Below are 18,415 nucleotides of genomic sequence, written 5' to 3' on the forward strand. Positions count from 1 at the left end.
TTCTAAGTATGCACTATTTCTGTATGCATTACATTTTACCATGAAAACCAGCAATATCAGTTTTTACAGCCTGTTTTCTCAGATCCAGTAGTTTCATGCTGCCTCAGATTTGATTAATCTCAAAGAAGAAGAGGCTGTAAACTCAGATTTCTTTTATACTCAAACCACCTGGCACAGACCAAGCCATGTTTCTGACCAATATATTCTAGCTGGTCTGAATTCTCCTCCCCTCATTAGTTCCTTCTACAATAACAGCAGCCACCAGGTGCTTCCCTGGGTGCTGAACACACAGGAACCCCAGAAACTCTTAGGGGAACATTAATATTCAAACCTGAATGTCTTTCCTTGATTAAAGCAGGTTTAGGTGTTTATTTGCTTCTTTTTTAATGTTCTGAGGTTGAAAAAAGCATCACCAATGTGGGATAAGCTGCATGATTCTAGAATGTACATAAAAAACAAACAAACAATGCTGGACTTTAAATTGTAGAAAATCATAAGGTCTTCTTTTCTGCTCTTTCCTCATTTTCCAAATATTGAATCTTAAATTTCTGTTTCTGCTGCCTCCCCTCTCCTCCCCCAAGACGTACTGGCATCTGCAAGCATTTTTTCAGCATATTAGGATACAAATATCTGGGGGGAGGAAAGATATGCAGCATCTGAGCACCTGGGGAAAAAGAACAGGAAATATTACTGGGTTCATGATAGAAGCAGCCACAGCTCCAGCTGCATCTCCTGCCTGTGAATTTACAGGTACTTTCAGGCCAGAGAGCAGCAAATATCAGCACTGCTATATTCAGGTTCTAGGAACCATTCATCCACGCTGGGGCAGGAATGTTACTTCTTGAAAGAACCACACAGGTTGTTGCATATGATCAGTGCTGGTTTTAGTACTGGATAAATCACTACAAGACTGGGGCCTGTTATTTAGTCAATGCAAAATAAAAAATTTGTAGGAAGCGACACCTCCTGCAAATGCCTTTTTGCAGAACAAACGCTCTGCAGAGAAGGAGATGGGGAAGTGAGAGTGGTGCCAATGCCTGAATGTGCCAGGAGCAGGTGAGGAAGGAAGAAACTCCCTCCCTCTTTTTGTCTCCATCCTCGGTACACACAACCACACGGCCCCGAGTCACCGCAAGGCTGTATTTTAAATAATCATCATTTCAGCTGCCTTCTGTCATATGGTGCAGTTTTCACCAGAAAGAAGTCAAAGTACTCCAAGCAGGCATGTCCTATTATTGGGAATGAGGACTTGGAAAAATCTACCATTGGCTAAAGAGCTGCAGAGGAAAAGCAAATCTCACCCATCACAGGTTTCTTAATCTGCCTGAATTCCTGTGTGAAGGTCTGCAGGTCAAGGTGTTACTCTGCTGCTTCAAGTCTTTCTCCTCCTTGCCAAAATCCATGTTGAAACTTCATTTCTATTACCCAATTTGTGGCTTTTTTTTACCTCTACTTTTGATCCTTCCTAATTCCAGACACGATAAAATGAGAATACATTGAGAGTAACTTGGGACAAATATTTTCAAATTAATTCTTCTGGTGTTTTCTGTCTGTCCTGTAACTCCTTAATGTTAGCTCCAGGTTATCAGCTGTGATCAGGGCATTGCATTACTGAGCATCCTACAGACAACACCTTACCCAGTCAGCTTTTACCTTGCTACAGCCAGAAATTAAGAAAATTTTGATTATTCTTGGGCTATGAGAAATCCATGCAAAGCCCAATGCATTTCCATTGCTGATATGGCTATTTAATAACTGAATATTAATCCCACAGGGTCCCCTGTACCCAAGGCAGGCAGGAACCCTGCGTTACTGTGGCGCTAAGTGGTGTGGTATCAGTTTGCGGTATCATCTCTGAGGTGAGATATGAAACACAGGGCTGATCTCTAATCCTATTCATGAATCACAGGTATATTCTAATAAGTGTTAAGGCTGGCAGGCTACACTGGACTTAATATTGACTAAATCAGTTGCAACTCCAAAACCTACTTTGCAGTTTCCCTTGTATGTAGAAGTGATCACATCCAGCTCTAAACATGCTGGAATGTTGCAGTTTAAGGAGGACTCTGCCGTGGTGGAAATGCTACATTTCTCTCAAGGTGAGTTTAAGCCCCCACACAGAGCCAGGAGGGACAGGACCATTTTCAAACCCAACCTTCTAAGGTAACCCACTCAAGCCTAGGTCCACAAATTATGTTTGTGCTACTAAAAGGGTTATTTTACAGCTTTTTAGTGTGGAAGATAAATAAACATTTCATGAGACAAAGATACAGAAGCAGTATTTTGTAATTTTAAATACAATCTTTTTTGTCTTTCAGCATCTTTCACTTTTTCCTGTGAATGCCTTTGGCTCTAACGAGATATAACAAATGAAATAAACATGAAGAAAAAAGATCACAAACAAATGGGTAAAAATAGTTTTTACACATAAAAAAATGTGCAGTAAGTTGATGACTTAGTCAGTTTCCATCAGAAATTCACTGTGTGCATACGAAAAATCTGATCAGCTGTTTGCATGTAAGAGATATGTGAATCTTGCCTTTACTTGACATTTCCTGATTAGGATTTTAGGTATTATTTCTGATGTTTTCTCAGATTGACATCCATGGTATACTTTGATAATGAATACCCCAAGAGAGCACAGAGACAAGGCTGGGTCTCAGAAGCTTGGAGCATTTCAATCAAAGATGGTTTGTTAATAATAAAGTAAGAAAAAAAGCCATTTGCTTCTTTTGCAGTGACTGTAGCGCTGACCCTCTCTTGGTCCTGCTAGGCCTGTCTGAGCAACAGCAGAGTTCAGTGGTAATTAAAGCAACAGTGTTGTGAAAAAAGTGTGAATTACTTTTACCAGAAGACTTGGATGTTGCTACCGACTGACAAAGCACAGCAGGAGAACTCTGCTGGATATTAAAGAGCCATGGTAGTCACTATATTGTAAGGTGGCTTTGCAGCACAATGCAAAATTGTGACTTTTCACAAGTTTATACCACAGGAACCATTTGAGTTATCGGTTCAAAATTTAGTATGTTTCGTAAGGAATATAGCAGACACCATAAAGGTGTTATGCTTGGCAAAATCTGGTCCTGTTTAAATTATGTAGACCCTAAATTTAATTTTTACCTTTCAATTATGACTTTGCTGGGTAATTACTGCAATATTACAGCCTGAAGTGTTGTGCAAAATTACAGAAAGGGCTACGTATTCCAACATCTCTCAGCAAATTAGTGCAGTGTCAAACAGCCTGAATTTTCATTTTGACATTTTTAAAACTCAAAAGCACAGCACCCCACCTTCTTAGCATCGCACAGAGAATTATACCAGGTATTATACAGCAGCCCTGTACTGTATAAATATCCTTTTAAGACAACAAGGTTGTGTGAGGCAACACAAAGGACCGGTTCTGACAAACGCTTCGCTATCTCAGTGTTCCTCCTATAGTCACTGGGAAAAAATGCACGTACCAGTAGTTTATTTTCCTGTTAGAATGCAGTGAGAGCAGGGGACAGAGCCTGAAGTTAGTTTTGTACATATTCAGACCCAGTAAAGACAGCATGTACAAATACAGCCATTGCCATCATTCCAAGAAAATAAAGGTTAGAAGTCAGCCTGTTAATCCACTGAATAAAGGGAGAGAATCTTCACCACAATGGGATGGTGCTGTCCCTCAGGGTGTGATAGGATTGGGTTCAACAGTCAGGACAAGGGGCTCTGAATTAGCTTCCAGGACAGTGTGAGGAATTCACATAACCAGCAATATAAAATTCTCATGGTAAGATTTACTTAAGAGCTTGAAACAGCAAATAAGGATTTTTTTAAATATTCATTTGGTTTCTATTTTGAACACTCTTGGCCTTACTCTGAGCAGTCCAGCTAATTTGTAATTTACCCAAAATCACAAAGAGGGGATACTTACTTGCCTGAACTTTCTAAGTGAGGCTTGGCACTTTTTGTCCCAATAGACAAAGGCCAAAGGAATTACAGTAGTCCACAGTCCCATAAAGAAGTGCAGTTCTGTATCTGGTGTTATCCCAGGGGTAGAAGCCTCATTCCCACACAAAAAATTTCTTCCTGCCCAAATTTTTGGAAGACAGCTGGTGAATGCTTTTCACTATTCTGAGGAATAAGGAAGAGCCTGAGTGATCTGTAGGGAAAATGCTGCACACACATTCAACTCTGCAGTCCTGGGAATACCTCAAGAGAAACCAAGAAAATGCAGGAAACAGAGTTGGAGGAAGAGGGACACAAAAAAATAAACATTCTCAAGGAATCTGAGGCTCCTTCTCCAGTGTGTGTTCAAATGACACCTAGACAATGAAAAGCAAAAATATTTCTTAATGTTATTTTACCTGATTTTTCTGGATTTTTAGGTAGGCTACATGTACACTTTGTTCAACCGTGCCTGTGTCTCTCAAATCTTAGGTGGCTCTTAAGACCTGATTCAAGTAGTTTGTGCTAGGAAAAGCGTGGTAGAATTCAGAAATGCAGTTAAAGACAATAAACCTCCATCTAAAAACTCAAAAGCCTTGTGCAGAAAAATAACCAGATCTCCATCATCAGCACTGTAAACACAAGAAAACAAAAAAAAATGTTCATGAAACTAATCCCTTTAACCACCACTGACTCCTAGGCTGCCCTGTTCTTACCCCTAAATAATTTATCCTCAAAATGAAGACTTAGAGCAACACTTTTTGACTAATTCACTGTTATCAAACCCTTGATGTCTATAAAAATAATGCTTAATAAAAAACCCTCAATCCCACTAGAATATCATCTTTTCTTTCCATTTTGATTCAAGGCAAGCTTGATTTTTGCAATGACCCAGCAAAAGATTTAATGATGTGCTTAATAATAAGAATACAGTTGTTCATTTGCTTAAGTGCTTTGCTGGGTGAAGGTCAGAGTGCACTGAGCCTTAAAGGATGAAACCTTCCCCCCCACCCCCGAACACAATTAAACTTGTAGGAAAAATGGATTAAGTTGGAGCATAGCTCTGTGCTCAATTTAGGACACTAAGTCAGACAAACCTCTCTCTTTACCGTAACACTGGGAAAACCACAGAACCTGCACCTGGAAATAACATCAAAAGACACAACAACTGCTGCCCTTCTACCCTGACAGATGGGCACTCTCCAAATTACACACTGGAGCCACCATTCCTTCCACATATTTTTGAGGATGGATTGTGTAACTAAGGAAGGGGTTGGTGTGGTGGTGTATTCCCAGCCACAGTCACATGGATGGGTTAGGGCACCAGGGACTTAAAATCCTTGTTCTGTCAAAGAAATCTGTGTGTTTACTGAATTTGAGGGAAGTTGCTTGTGCTCAATACCTGCCAGAAACAGCCCATGGAGGAAAGGTTCCCTGGATACATGAACAGCCTGCGGAGGAAAGGTTCCTTGCAAGACGCTCTTGTGTGTGAGCAGAGCTGCCCACCAAAGTCACACCATCAGCCACTTGAAAGCCCAGGACACTGCAGAACCCAAGCAGGGAGCAAAGGTAGTGACAAAGACTTGGCTGCTTTTGATCACGTTTTAGATCCTTCCCTCACAAAATGAGGAAAAATGCAACACAGACAAACACATGTGACCTGCCAGTCTTCAGCCCTCTTTGTCAAAGGGAAACAATGCCAACACAATTAAGTGACAGCCCAGTGCTAAATACAGTGAAATAAAAACAGGCTGTTGAAGCCTCATTCCAGTCACATTCTCCAGCAGTGGGTTTATCACTCCGCACTACTGCTCAGCTGAGCCGTTATTCTTTGCCTGCTTTTTGATCAATTTTACGGTTAACCTGAGCTTCTCTGATCAATCAGATCTTTAGATATTCATAAGCCCAACCTTAGGAGGAGTCAGAAACCTTAATTTAATTATTATCCAACAGGCCCATATGAAAGTAGGCATATAAAAGCCAGCATTCATAGTAGTCAACTGTTTTCTTCAGAGAACGGTATTGATGCTGCATGACCTTTACAGAATAGAGAAGTAGCAGAAATACCTCTGACTGCTGTTTATGTGTAGACACATGGATACTGAGATGTTACCAGGCAGTTCATATACCTCTTAAAGAACTTTCTCTACACTTAACAATTCTGATTTCTCCTCAAGTAGAGAACAAACATTCTTTAATATTTTTTTTCCCTGTTACAGAAAGAGTTTATGATAGTGTCCCCTTGTCTCTGAGCACCATAACACTCTGATGCTAAAAACATCAAGTCCCTATACACAAAGAGCTCTGGCAGAGGTTAATCGTGAACTCAAACAATGGCACACTTAGATTCAAAGCACAGCATTGAAACCTGTTTCTATGCAAGCACAAGATGACCCATACAAAAGCAAATTTTTTTCTTAAGAAGCATGTGGAAATGGGTACTCCTAACATTGAAATCAACTCGAAAAGTCAGGCAGAAAAGGCTTTCCAAGATAAAATTACTTTACCTTGTAATTCCTTTCAAGGGCAGAGGTTTATGGAACCAACTTTGACAAGTCCTGAATATCTCTCAAGCAGTACTAACTGTCTCATGTTACTTTTAAGTTCAGTGTTGCCTTTCCCAATCCATCAGCATCAGCCCCAGAAGCAGGATGGGAGACAGGAAAGATGAAACAACAGAGAATGAGAAAGTCAAACCAACGCCTTTTGGGTACAACGCTCATGGACTGAGCAAAGAAGGCTGAGAGCCCACAGCTGTTGCACAGCTTGGATTCCCTGATCACAGGTAGCCCTGAATGACACAGGGACAAATTGCCACGGAGAATATTAAACCTTTTCCTTTCTTACTCAAAACAGAGAATACCCCACAAGACTGAAGTATGATCACATGACTGAGAAAGCAATTTGTTAAAACGACACAGCAGGTTAGGAATATGTGACCACTGAGGTCTTTCCCCCTCCCAACAACGTGTACAAAAGTATGTTCCTAACACAATTTTTAAATAGACATGCTGAGAACACGGGGGCTCTGGGTGGCATTCCATCACTGCTGCTGCACCTTTTAATTAGTGTGTAATGAACACACTTATCACCGACACCACATCTTTTATCATGTTAAACTGTTGAGACATTCTGCTCTAACCATCAAAGACACAAAATAGCTGCAGCAAACTGATCCCTCAGCAAAGTCAGCCAAGTAAAACCTGTGGCCATTTTACTTGCAATATTCCCCTCCAGTGCAAATATTGATAACTCCTCAGCCTGGGGGACAGCTAACAGAAAAAAAAAACCCAAAGATGAAAACCTACAAAAGCAAAAATGAATATGCAGATATCTCTTTCAGCATCAGATAATTCTGGGTTCTTTTTCTAAAATGAGCTTTATCTCAACACTGACTTCATGAGCTAACAGTTGGACTCATAGAAAACCTCAATTTCCCCAAGAAGAGATCATATTTTTCTATTACATTAGAGATAAAGCAGTTCAATTCTCGCCATATTCAACTCAAAATATTACACTATAAAAAGTACATTTTATTTTAAAAAGTACCTATGGATTTTTATAAAATAAAGGTACAAGCATTTAAGTAAATTACAGTCTTCTGGTGCTCACAAATTGCAAGATGTGCAAGCAGATACAGGTGAGTTTAAAAGAGCACATATAACTTATTTTTATCATGTCATGTGTTACCTTAACAGGATGATTTTAACAATTAGACCCTGATGTAAATTAAAACCTATAATAGCTGTATTTCCAACCTGGTTTTGAAATGGGATTAAGGGAGAACAGGCCTTGTGTGTGCAGGACCTCACCTTTCTGCCAGCAAATAAGAGTCTGTTTGACAATAAGGGGACACAGGGGCACAAAATGGGGGTTTCTGTCAGAAGCAGAGGGCCTGGGCCTGCAAGAGAGCAGAAGAATCCCCAGTGATCCACAGTCACAGGAGTTTTATCATTTCCTGCAGTGACACCGCTGTTGGTCCCACCACTTGGCTGCCTCAGCTTATCACCTCATTTGCCTGCTTTGGCCATTTGGTGAGATAAAGAATGAGACACAAAGGGGCACCAAAATATGGGGGCACCGAGGGAATAAAAATTAAATGAAGTTACATGAGATTAAAGTAATGGAAGCAAACATATGGTACAGCCTGCCCTAATGCAACACTCTGGTTCTGACAGAACATCCCAGGGCACTTCAATGTGCAGTTGTGCTTTCCCCCAGAGGAAACACAACCTCTGAGTCCTGGCACAACCCAGAACAGGAGTCCTGAGCAACATCAGTGGGTGAAACCTCTGAGTGTGGTTTGCACATAAGCTACACCCATGCAGACTAAGAACAGAGAAGATGACACACACAAATTAATATTAATATTATCTATTAGGATAGCCGTCAAATTATAATGCAGAATGAAGACTACTCCTCTCCCACTTCAGACAGTTCATTTACTCAGAGAGGTTCTTAGCATCAAAAGAAGAGCAGAGAACAGCAGCTCCCCTCCTGAGGGACATGAGCAAGGGTTTTACCCCCAGCTCCTGAAATCCTCTGTCCAGGCCAATGGGGCTGCTCAGCCTCCAGGGCAGGGCACATGACTGAGCAAGCAGCACAAGTGTACAGGGAGAGCCGTGCTTCTAAAGTGGTTCTTTTGTCCTGTCTGCAAGATGAATGCAGTTTGCAGAAACAAAGTTCCTTTAGCTCAGTTATGTACAGGTATGGAGGCTGGCAATATCTGCAGCTAGGCCACACAAGGTACAGCTCTTGAAGGTACCTCATATACCGGTGTAAGCGGTAAGTAAAAGCAGAAGAAAATGATGACATTCTTCAAGAAACAGCTTTAGGTCCTTGAAAATGATTATTTCAGTTTGCCTGCAACTGTAAAAATGAGTTTCAGATAATAGCTTTTCTTTTATATAGTAAATGATAAATGAGCATTTAAACATTGACTCATCCACCAACGAAGATATAAAGAACATAAAAAGTCACTGTGCTAACAGGGAGTTTGAGAACTAAAGTCACCTGATTTTTCAACCTGGTGATTACACCATAAGGATGTTCATTTGTCTTTACTTCCACTCCAGTGTTCCAAAAAGTATATATATTTTCCACCAAAGACAATCAACCCTTTTAGCTTTGGCCATTTATATTTCTGAGCTAACCCCCACAAGAGCCTTCTGTTCCAAGTTCACGGGTCTTTTATGACCATAAAGACAATCACTGCAATATTCTGACCTCAGGATATCTAGAGACAGCAAAAATACAAAAAAACCCCTCCACCAGTGTTCCCCCTCACTCAGTACAGGATTAAACACACTGAGAAAAAAAAATAAATCCAGTGAGAGTCTTACCCACTTTGATTACCAATAGCAGTTCACACATCAACTCTGCCTTTGGTCTCCACGTGACAGGAGTGAGAAGGAAAATCATTACATAGGACCCAATATTTTCAAAAGGGAGGGGAAATCCAAGCCAAAATATTAAGAGCATAAGGAGGGAGTTTTATGTTTATTAACATGCAAGCTCTCATTCTTCCTAGAAAACACCTCTCCACAGCTCTATAAAGCATACTAAGGTGAGAGAACTCCAGCTACAGAGAGTTCATATCATAACAACTATCATTTAACACATCGGCTGAATTTTAACGTTTCAAGAGACAATCTGTGATCACGGTGAGTCACAGGTATAATTCCTTGTCAAGGTTTTATTTCCGTTGTCTCCTGCATCATGAAAGGAAACCACAAGCAGTAACATTTTATTGTGCTCCATGCACACACATCTTACATAAGGTTTTTGGAGGCTTTGGGCTGTGTTAATTTGTTTGGAATCAAATGGAAAATTACTCAGTACAGCCTGCATTTTACATCTTCTGTTCCCCTTACCTTTCCTACTAACCCACTATAGATATGCTTGTCCAAAGTATATCCAGCTCTTGGAAAACAAGTCAAGATCTCTGCTAATTTTAGCAAATACATATTTTCAAGTAAAAGCACACTTTTTACATTCTGTTCATTAACTCTTTGTCTGTTTTCTCCAGTGGATTCCTCCTACTCAGATGCTTGGAAGACAGACAATATTGGTGTAAGTTTTGGAAGTGCCCTACACATAGTAAATACTATCATAACAGAAATAAACAAACTATGCAGACATTAAAAATAGAAATTAGTTTATAAAAACATTTATGGATCTCTTCACTAGAAGCTTTCAAAAGAATCTGTCAATAAGGAAGTAACAAAGTTATTTGATTAAGGGGTGTGATTTTTCCCCTCTCTGTAGGACTGATGGATGAAGAATATTGAGCTCATGAATTTGGTGAGACTTGATTTCTAGCATTCAAAACCTTTAGAAAATAGTGGCTGCAGCTCTGTGTGAAAGCCACCATGTCCTATGAATGGCTTCCTGTGATCTGAATGCTGGAATAAAAACTGACCAAAGATTCCAGAGAGCGTGAAAATTAACAGGTATTTCCAATCTCTGGCATCCCAGCAGTCAAAGCAATTCCTTAACTGGAGTAAGACTATAAATGAGAGATAGAGTAAGGATGAGAGGGGGAAAACAAATAGTTCAAAGGGAAATGTGCTCTTGAACATCCACACAGACTTTGTCCCTGCAGCTGAACAAGTGAGGTGTGTGTCTGACAGCAATGTTCCAGCTCAGCTTGTCAAACACCTTCAGCAGCAGGACTCCACTTTAAAGGTGCTTTTAACTTTCATTTGGGCCAGAATATCCTCAGAACTATGTTTGGTACAGTTTAAGCAAAAACAGTAGCCTTGTTTCTCAGGTGATGTTTAAAAGAAAACATTGGTCTTACAAATAAAAGAACCTCCCCAAACCCCATCTGCCTTTCACTCCCCAAAAGAGCTACAGCAAAGGGAGAGCTGGGCTTGAGCACAAGCACCCACAGAATTCCAGTCAGCTGCATCCCTGTCTCACCAACCTTAATGGTGCCTTTTCTTGCCTTCAGAGCACTTAACTTTGCACCCTTAGTGTTCCTCTAACACAGGGTTTAAGTGTAATATCCCCTGTGCACATGGGAATGAACAGCCACCACCCTACCAGGTTTCCAGCCCCAGTCACTCCCACTTTAAAAGATACACCCTAAGGACTGACACACATAATTCAGGTATTGGATCACAGTAACCCCCTCTGAAACCTCCTGTCTTGGCTGTCAAAGAAATTGACCCTTCTCAGTTTAAAGGTGCTGTCTCATAGGAATCCTCTCAAAACTTAAATGTTTTTAACATCCATCCAAGAGAAACAATATCTGAAAGTATTTTGGACTCCACTTCTGGACTGCAGAATATATTCATTTGTCCTCAGTAATGCTGTGGCTGCCCAAGGTCTTCAATCACTATGTCCAAAAAATAAATATGTACCACATCTTCTCCATAGAAATTCAATAAAATACATACAGTTAAGGAAAAAATTCAATAAATAAGTCTTTAAGAATTCCTAGACACGCAACCGTGCACATCAAGGCGTTTAAGTGAGACGGCTTCCACGCACAGCCTCCTTTCACAGCCTCCACACACAATCCCAGCCACCAGACCACTTCACTGGGGTTCAGTGTTGGATGTAATTATACCTGAAACTTCCATTTCCAAAATGCTGAGCTCTGGAAACTACTGCTGACTTTGAAAATAAGGCCTAACTGTACAAATAAATGCAGCCAAGTCTCTGACTGCTCCCTTTCCACAGCACAACAGCCACATGGCTGCATTACACACCTTACCCCAGGCATTACTGAAGAACCACTATTAATAACAATAAATCACTATCAACAACTATAAATAAATAAATTTCAGTAAGACTGTGCATAAGACACCTACATTTTACAAAACTTAACTTGGTTTTTTTTTTGTTTGTGGAAGAATTGAGAGAGGAAGTGTCTCCATAGAAAGGAGGCTGGAGATAGGCATACAGTTGTGTCTGCAGAGTGAGTGACCTCAGCTTTCCTTCTCCAGACAAACACAGCAACTTCCAATTGAGCCCACAAAATCCATTTACACAACTAAGAAGGTCGCATTTTAAAAATGTCCTCTTTATCTCAACAAAAATCTTTCTACCAGTTACAAATTCAGAGAGACTTTGACAGATCTTGCTTCATTTACCACTTAGGAAGATTAAAAAGCCCAGCAAGAAAAAGCCCAACAGATAAACAGAGCATTATCACACAATAAAATAGAAGTTGTTTATATCTGGTATTCTTGTCTCTGCTGAAGCAGGAGAAGGTTTCCTGGCACTCCTCTGAGTTCAGCAAATATCTACAGGTGTATCTTGGTTAGTAGCATCATGGTCTGGCTGTACCAAAAATGCTCCTCAGCAAACCCTTCCTTCTCATGTCACTTTTCAAATAAATATTTGTAACTCTTATTTTGGCTATTCTCAGGTTCACTAAGCAAACATAGGATTTTTTGTCTTTTGTTTGTCACAGATCTTTTCCTAGTACATAACTTAAGAAGAACTGCAGGATGAAGCCAGGAGACTCTGTGAGAGCTTTCAGCTGAAGCTCTCAAACACAGACTACCTTTTCAAAGCTTTTTTCCTCAATAAATTTGATATAGCCAAGCCACTAATAAACTTCTGGGTCATGTCCATCCCTGGAAGAAAAAGCAAGTATAATCTAGTCACAGAACATCAATACTAAAACCCAGTGCTTGGGTGAAAGGCTGGATGTGCAAAGTCAATAGCATGAGTTTGACTGGTCTGAGGGCTCCCTGAGATGCCACTGAGCTTTGGGCATTGCAAGGACTGAGGAAATGGCACTTTGTCTTTCCCTTCACAACACTGAGGGGAAAAACAGAGCCATAAACAAAAACAAAAAAACAAAACAAAAGCCCCATAAACAAAACTACTTTTTTCTTTTTTTTTAATAAAAAAAGAGATACATAGTGTATTGCCATAGTAGCTATAGGTACAAAGCTGGGTTTCCACTGAAAATCAATTTTGTCTAGTCAGGGCTTGTTTTTAATGGTTTTCCAGTTCCTTAAAACAATCCAAGACAATCATAATGGCTAAAACTTTCAGGAGTCCCAGGGGTGAGTACTAGCCATGCTTAATTCCCATACAGTGGCTACCAGTGCAATTCAAGTACAAATTTTCAGGGAAGACTCTTAAAACTGGGTCTTTGTTTCAAAAGCATCTTGGTACAAAACACTACCCACAAATTTCACAGGCTGAATTCAGCTTGGAAGACCATGATGTGCAAAAACACTCTATATTTTCAGGAGAAACTCAAAAAACATTAAATATCCATTACTTACAGTATCAGACACTAAAGTGAGGTCTAGCAGTGTTCAGCTGCTTCCTTTGCTGGGATGCAGGATGGAATTCCTGTGGTTGACCGGAGATGTACAGAGGAAATTTTCCTTTTCAAACTCACAAGGAGAATGCAATGCTGGAGAGTGACTACAACAGGAGCACTTCCTAAGATATACAGAGGTTTAAACATCTCCTGTACTGTGCTTTAGGACATCTGACTGCCATCTCAAACTAAAAACAAAAACCAGGTTATGCATTCTAACATATTAGAGAGAGTTTCTTGCATTCCAAGAAGCGACATTCCAGTTTCAACCACTGAAGGAGTACAAACCCCAATTAATTAATCCTTTAAGTTACCACATTTAGGTGTTTGAGTGTGGTAATTGTGTTTGAATTGCAGTATTGTAGCGACTGAAATGTGTTTTAACAACTTTTTAGCAACTCCTGTAACATTGTACCTGTTGTTATAATGATGTCCCTGCACAGGTGTGGACAGGATCGCTCACAATGACAGGAGTAGTTTATACAAAAAGTATGGAAAAAATAATGGGAAAAGTTACCCTGAAAGCCTCTGTTCATCTCCAAGAAGAGGACAGAATGCAAAGGTGTGAGGAAGAAATGAAGATACAATGGAAGAGGAAAGATACAATAAAGGTTTAAAAACTGGATTACCAAAGCAACCATGGAAAACACACAAACATTTGTCACTCTCCTTCCACTTGCATGTAAATTCCTTCTGTCTCAGAAGTGTCTCCCTGCATGTGTTCATTCCTCCACCTGCTGCCTTTCCTGTTCTGTCCATCCCCAAAGCTGTTTTCTCACAGAGACTTCACTTAAAGTAGGTCTGAGTAACACTCAGCCATACAGAACACCTGAATATTCAGGAATTTATAATATTTTACCTCTTTTTTGTTTTGTTTCAGTTCTTTCATTCCCATTTCACAAAAATTTATATGTTTTCATTCCTGTAACTCTGAAAATTCATGTTTTCTCCTCTGATTTTAAATTTAAAGATGACATATTTTAGTAGTTTGTTCTCCTATGAGACTGCTGGTCATTTCTGAAACCACACCTATTTGCAGCTGTAAATTTTCTTTCCCTATAGTTGCTTAATTCAATGACAATTTTAGATTAGTATGAATTTACATGAGTAAATAAATGGGAGTATTAAAGCTAGAAATATAGAGCGATAAAAGCAATGTAGATATTTTAGATATAACACAAAGTTTTTAATTAAAACACAGAATCTTCAATTTGCTCCTAAATAAAACAGTAACCTTCACTTGATTGATTCTAGGAGAGTTGCTGATATATCTTGTTATAGGAGCATGAATCACATATTATTAACAATTTGAGTAATTAAAATGTTTTTATTCTATAAAGATATTAGAGTTAGAGCCAAATATCTATCACACATGTGCAAAATTTATGGTATCCAGCAAAGAAGGAAATTTAAAACAGGAAATTTAGTCTGTCTACTATATATACTAGGTGTGTTTTAGCTTACTTTTCTATAATGATATGTACAAATGGAGTTGATTTAAGATAAATCTGCTGTTCTTGAGGATATTTCTGATGTAATCCTTACAACTAAAGGTAAATGAAGCTCTTACATGTTTACAGGGAATCGACCAGTGTTTACAGCTTCTGTCAAGCACCAAAAGCAATTATCTGTGTGCAGAACTTACCTGTCCAGCTCTGCTTTCCTGTCTCAGAGCAATTAAGAGAATTACAATACCTCAGCAATCCACACATGAGTTTTCCTCACACACACCGTGGTCAAACCCCCCGTTGCTTATGCCAGCAACACCAGGAACACACTCTTACTATAACCACTAAAACCAAACTAATTTTATAACTGACACAGAATGAGTGCCCTCAGTGTGTGCCTTCCCCTGGGACACTGTTCCCAGCCCTCAGGCCGAGCCAGCTCCCCTCAGGAGCTGCCGCCATCTTCCACAGCCTTCCCTGCCTCCCTCACAGGGGGTTCTCCTCCTCCTCCTCCCCTGGGGATCCTGGCTCATTCCAGCCTCATCTCCCACACCCTTTCTCCTCACCTTCAGACTTCAGCCCACCTGCCCAGGACAGAATTCCACATTTTCCCACACGATGACTTCCAGGAATCTCGGGTTCCAACTTGCGCCAACAACTCAGTGCTCTGTTCTCCCACCTCACCTTGACCTTCATCGCTTATTCAACCCGTTGTCCCCTCCAGTTTTCCTTAAATTTATATTTTATTCATTTTCTGTCATCTTTATTTCCACACCCTTCCATCTCAGAAGCTGGCTCGTACCCGTGGGTGCCAGCAGGGCTGTGAGGGGAGGCAGGGCTGCCGGGGGCTGCTCCCACTGGTTCCGGCCGGTTCCGGCCCGGGGTCTCCCTCGCTGAAGGAAGGGGCTGTAGAACGGACAAAATGGTGCCCAGCGGAGACGTGTGAGGGGAAACACGTGAGGAACCGCCCTGCCAGACCAGAGTGGAGAAGGTGGGGTCTGTATCCCCAGATTTCTTCAAGTTTCTTGTCAAAAAACCCTCCTGACCACCTTGACAACTTGCACATTATGCTGCCAGTGAGAAATTTCTGGTGAAAAATACGTATGTACATAAAATTATGTCACGGCAAGGAGTATAAAAAAATAGAGGTGCTGTATATTAAGGTACACAGATTCTTGCAAATGCTGGCCACAACAACACAAGGGATTTTCTTTGAGTACCCACATGTATTCTGGTTTATATTAATTCAGTGGGAACTTAGTTCTTACTCTGTTTTCTCCACAAACCCCCAGCAACCCTTTCCTACTAATCGGGAGCTTTAGTATTAAATCAGGATCTTTAACACGAGCACACTTCAGACATTCCCTAGCAGTGTCAAACCACAGTGCATAACATAATATCAGTATTTAAACCACCATCCCAATCTGGGTTGAAAACAAGGTATTTCTCCGCCTGTGTAACACCTTTCATTCCTCCTCAATGGGAAGAGAATGGCTCAACTGCAGATCACAGATCTTAAACAACCGGAGTCAAGTTGCAAAAGCCGGTGTTAGCAGGTCAACAGTTTGAACTCCTTTCTCTACACATCTCCACTTGCCATCAGGTCAACACAAATATTTAAGGGCTGAGCGCAGCTGTGAACAAAGCGAGCCAAGCGCTGCCGAAGGGGCACGGATCCTTTCCCCTCACACACCACAGCAAAGTCCCCGCGTGCTGGGGCTACCGTCCCCTTTCCCTCTCAGACAAAATCCACCTGATGGTGGATCCAGCCTGCAGGTCTCACAACTCCTGTGTGTAATTTCAAATTCTTTCAAAATTCCTCTACAAAGCTGACTCCACCTCTACATATTTTCCATAATATTTCTCAGCAGGAATTTAAGTTTTATTCCTATCAGATCTTGTTTCCTACAGTCTGATGCTTACAGAACACTGCTCTGGAAATAGAGATTACAGACTAGTCAGATACTGGAGGACCAGCTGACACAAAGGAGTTTGACTTTGCCCTCAGAGCACTGTTTGAGAGAAAGCCTTATCCACTACATTCCCAGCCTGGCTCCAGCTGCTTGCCCTAACTCAGCAGCACACTGCATGGACTACACAAACACCAAATAACTCTGGGAATCCCAGGGTGTGCTTGGATGAATATTTCAGGGTGACTCGGGAGTGGTGTGGAAGCTAATCTGGAGGATGCTCTCAGGACCACACCCCAAGCACTCTGCTGCTTCTGAGACCTGACTAAACATTCAAGTAAACACCTACTGAAACAACAGTTGTAATTCTTCTTTTTACATGACCTTTGACTGGCCAAAGGTAAGTAAGAAACAGCAAAAGTGTCACATACCTTGTTCTGCTTTAACAAAAAATCTGGACTTTGGGTTCCTGGAGCCAAGGAGAAATTCCTTAACTTCCACCAGATGTAGAATATATATTTTTCTTTCAGGGCAGCTGCTGGAACAAATGTCTGACACTAAACAGCGAATCCTACCGCAGACCTGATTTCATCCAGTCCCAGCATCCTTCAAAAAAGGTAATCAAACACTAAATATGTAGAGGATTAATGATCACTAATCAATGTTTGCATACAGGATCTGAGCACACTCATATTACAACATTCAGCAATAATAGGAGGAGAACACACTGGATCAAATGGATCCCCCTGACCATGGCACAGAAAGTTAATTTAGGAACACCCTCTGCCAGGGAAAGAACTACATGTGCAAATACCACAGATCAGGAGCCATAAGTTTTAAAACAAATTATTACCGAAAAAATTAAAAATATATAGTATCCTGTGTCCCCATTTCCCCATAGCTTTTTGAAATCCATTCTCAAGTATGTGAATCTTGCAGTTTTACTCACATTAGTAAAGGGAGCAGAAAATAGATCTTTAAATTGTTAAAATTAAAAAAAAAAAAATCTAAGGTAGATCATTAAAGCACAGAATTTTATACCTGTCCATTATGTCCATATTGTACCTATATACTTGGGTGGGGAAAAGCACACACACAAACAGACACTCACAATGGGGCCAACCCTTTTCATCTGATAATTCCAGCCAATAAAGCTGTGAAAATTACCAAGTCCCACCTTCAAAGCTATCATTGTTATTACAGATGAGTTCCTCTCTTCCCCTCTTTCTCACTCATACACATACATGCACACAGATGAGCTGCCAGTTCTATTTATTAGACTCCTCATACACAGAGAGAAGATAGCTCATCTGCATTTTATCAGGTGCCTGTATAATTAAAGCTTATTGCAAACAGAGATATTATTGGTGTATTTTATTACTTGTCTATGAGCAACCGAACAAAGTAAGAGGCATAAATGAATTCAGTTTTACAGTACTTTGTTTTAAACAAATGTCACTACCTGCACACACACACCTAATTATCAGTTCTTACACATTCTGCCAAATATCAAGCCTATAGTTCATAAGCCAGACTCACGACAGGCAGTAAATATATTCTCTCTAATTTAAAATTTTATTGCAAAATACCCTCTGCACTACGTTAACCTACACTAAATCACACCCTGCAACACCAACAGCCTCACTGGTGTTTACTTACTCATTCAAAAAACAAAAACCAGAATGAATCCATATTCCCACAGATCTGTACTAAAAGATGTAGGTACAAATTTTGAAACAATGTGAAATAAGAGGCTGAAGCTGTAAAAATGCTTAAAGATTAAAAATAACAAAGCGGCTTTTGGCTAATCATGTTTTTTAAAGACTCACATTCAG

The 18,415-nt window shown here is 40.3% G+C and overlaps 1 protein-coding gene and 1 long non-coding RNA gene across 11 annotated transcripts in view; one reads left to right on the forward strand and one right to left on the reverse strand.

Moving 5' to 3' along the window:
• Positions 1-18,415, reverse strand: part of LOC111926423 (uncharacterized) — a 237,871-nt gene that overhangs the window by 156,609 nt on the left and 62,847 nt on the right. For 2 of the 9 annotated variants that reach the window (XR_002862916.2, XR_002862915.2), the window contains exon 1: positions 13,182-13,257. The exons of 5 other annotated variants lie outside the window; for them this stretch is intronic. The gene's annotated coding sequence lies outside the window, so the exon portion shown is untranslated. Of the gene's footprint in view, positions 1-331; positions 4,560-13,181; positions 13,258-15,472; positions 15,530-18,415 lie in introns of those variants that run through there. 2 more of the 9 variants (XR_015282463.1, XR_002862920.2) reach the window with 2 other exon arrangements.
• LOC111926425 (uncharacterized) overlaps positions 15,569-18,415 on the forward strand; it is an 8,538-nt gene continuing 5,691 nt past the window's right edge. Inside the window, exons 1-2 of one of the 2 annotated variants that reach the window (XR_015282468.1) lie at positions 15,569-15,661; positions 17,111-17,197. This is a non-coding gene — a long non-coding RNA (uncharacterized LOC111926425). Of the gene's footprint in view, positions 15,667-17,110; positions 17,198-18,415 lie in introns of both variants that reach the window. The other variant, XR_015282469.1, reaches the window with a different exon arrangement.

Source organism: Cyanistes caeruleus, chromosome 2 (assembly GCF_971803275.1).
Source record: "Cyanistes caeruleus chromosome 2, bCyaCae1.hap1.1, whole genome shotgun sequence".
Taxonomy (NCBI): Eukaryota; Metazoa; Chordata; class Aves; order Passeriformes; family Paridae; genus Cyanistes; species Cyanistes caeruleus.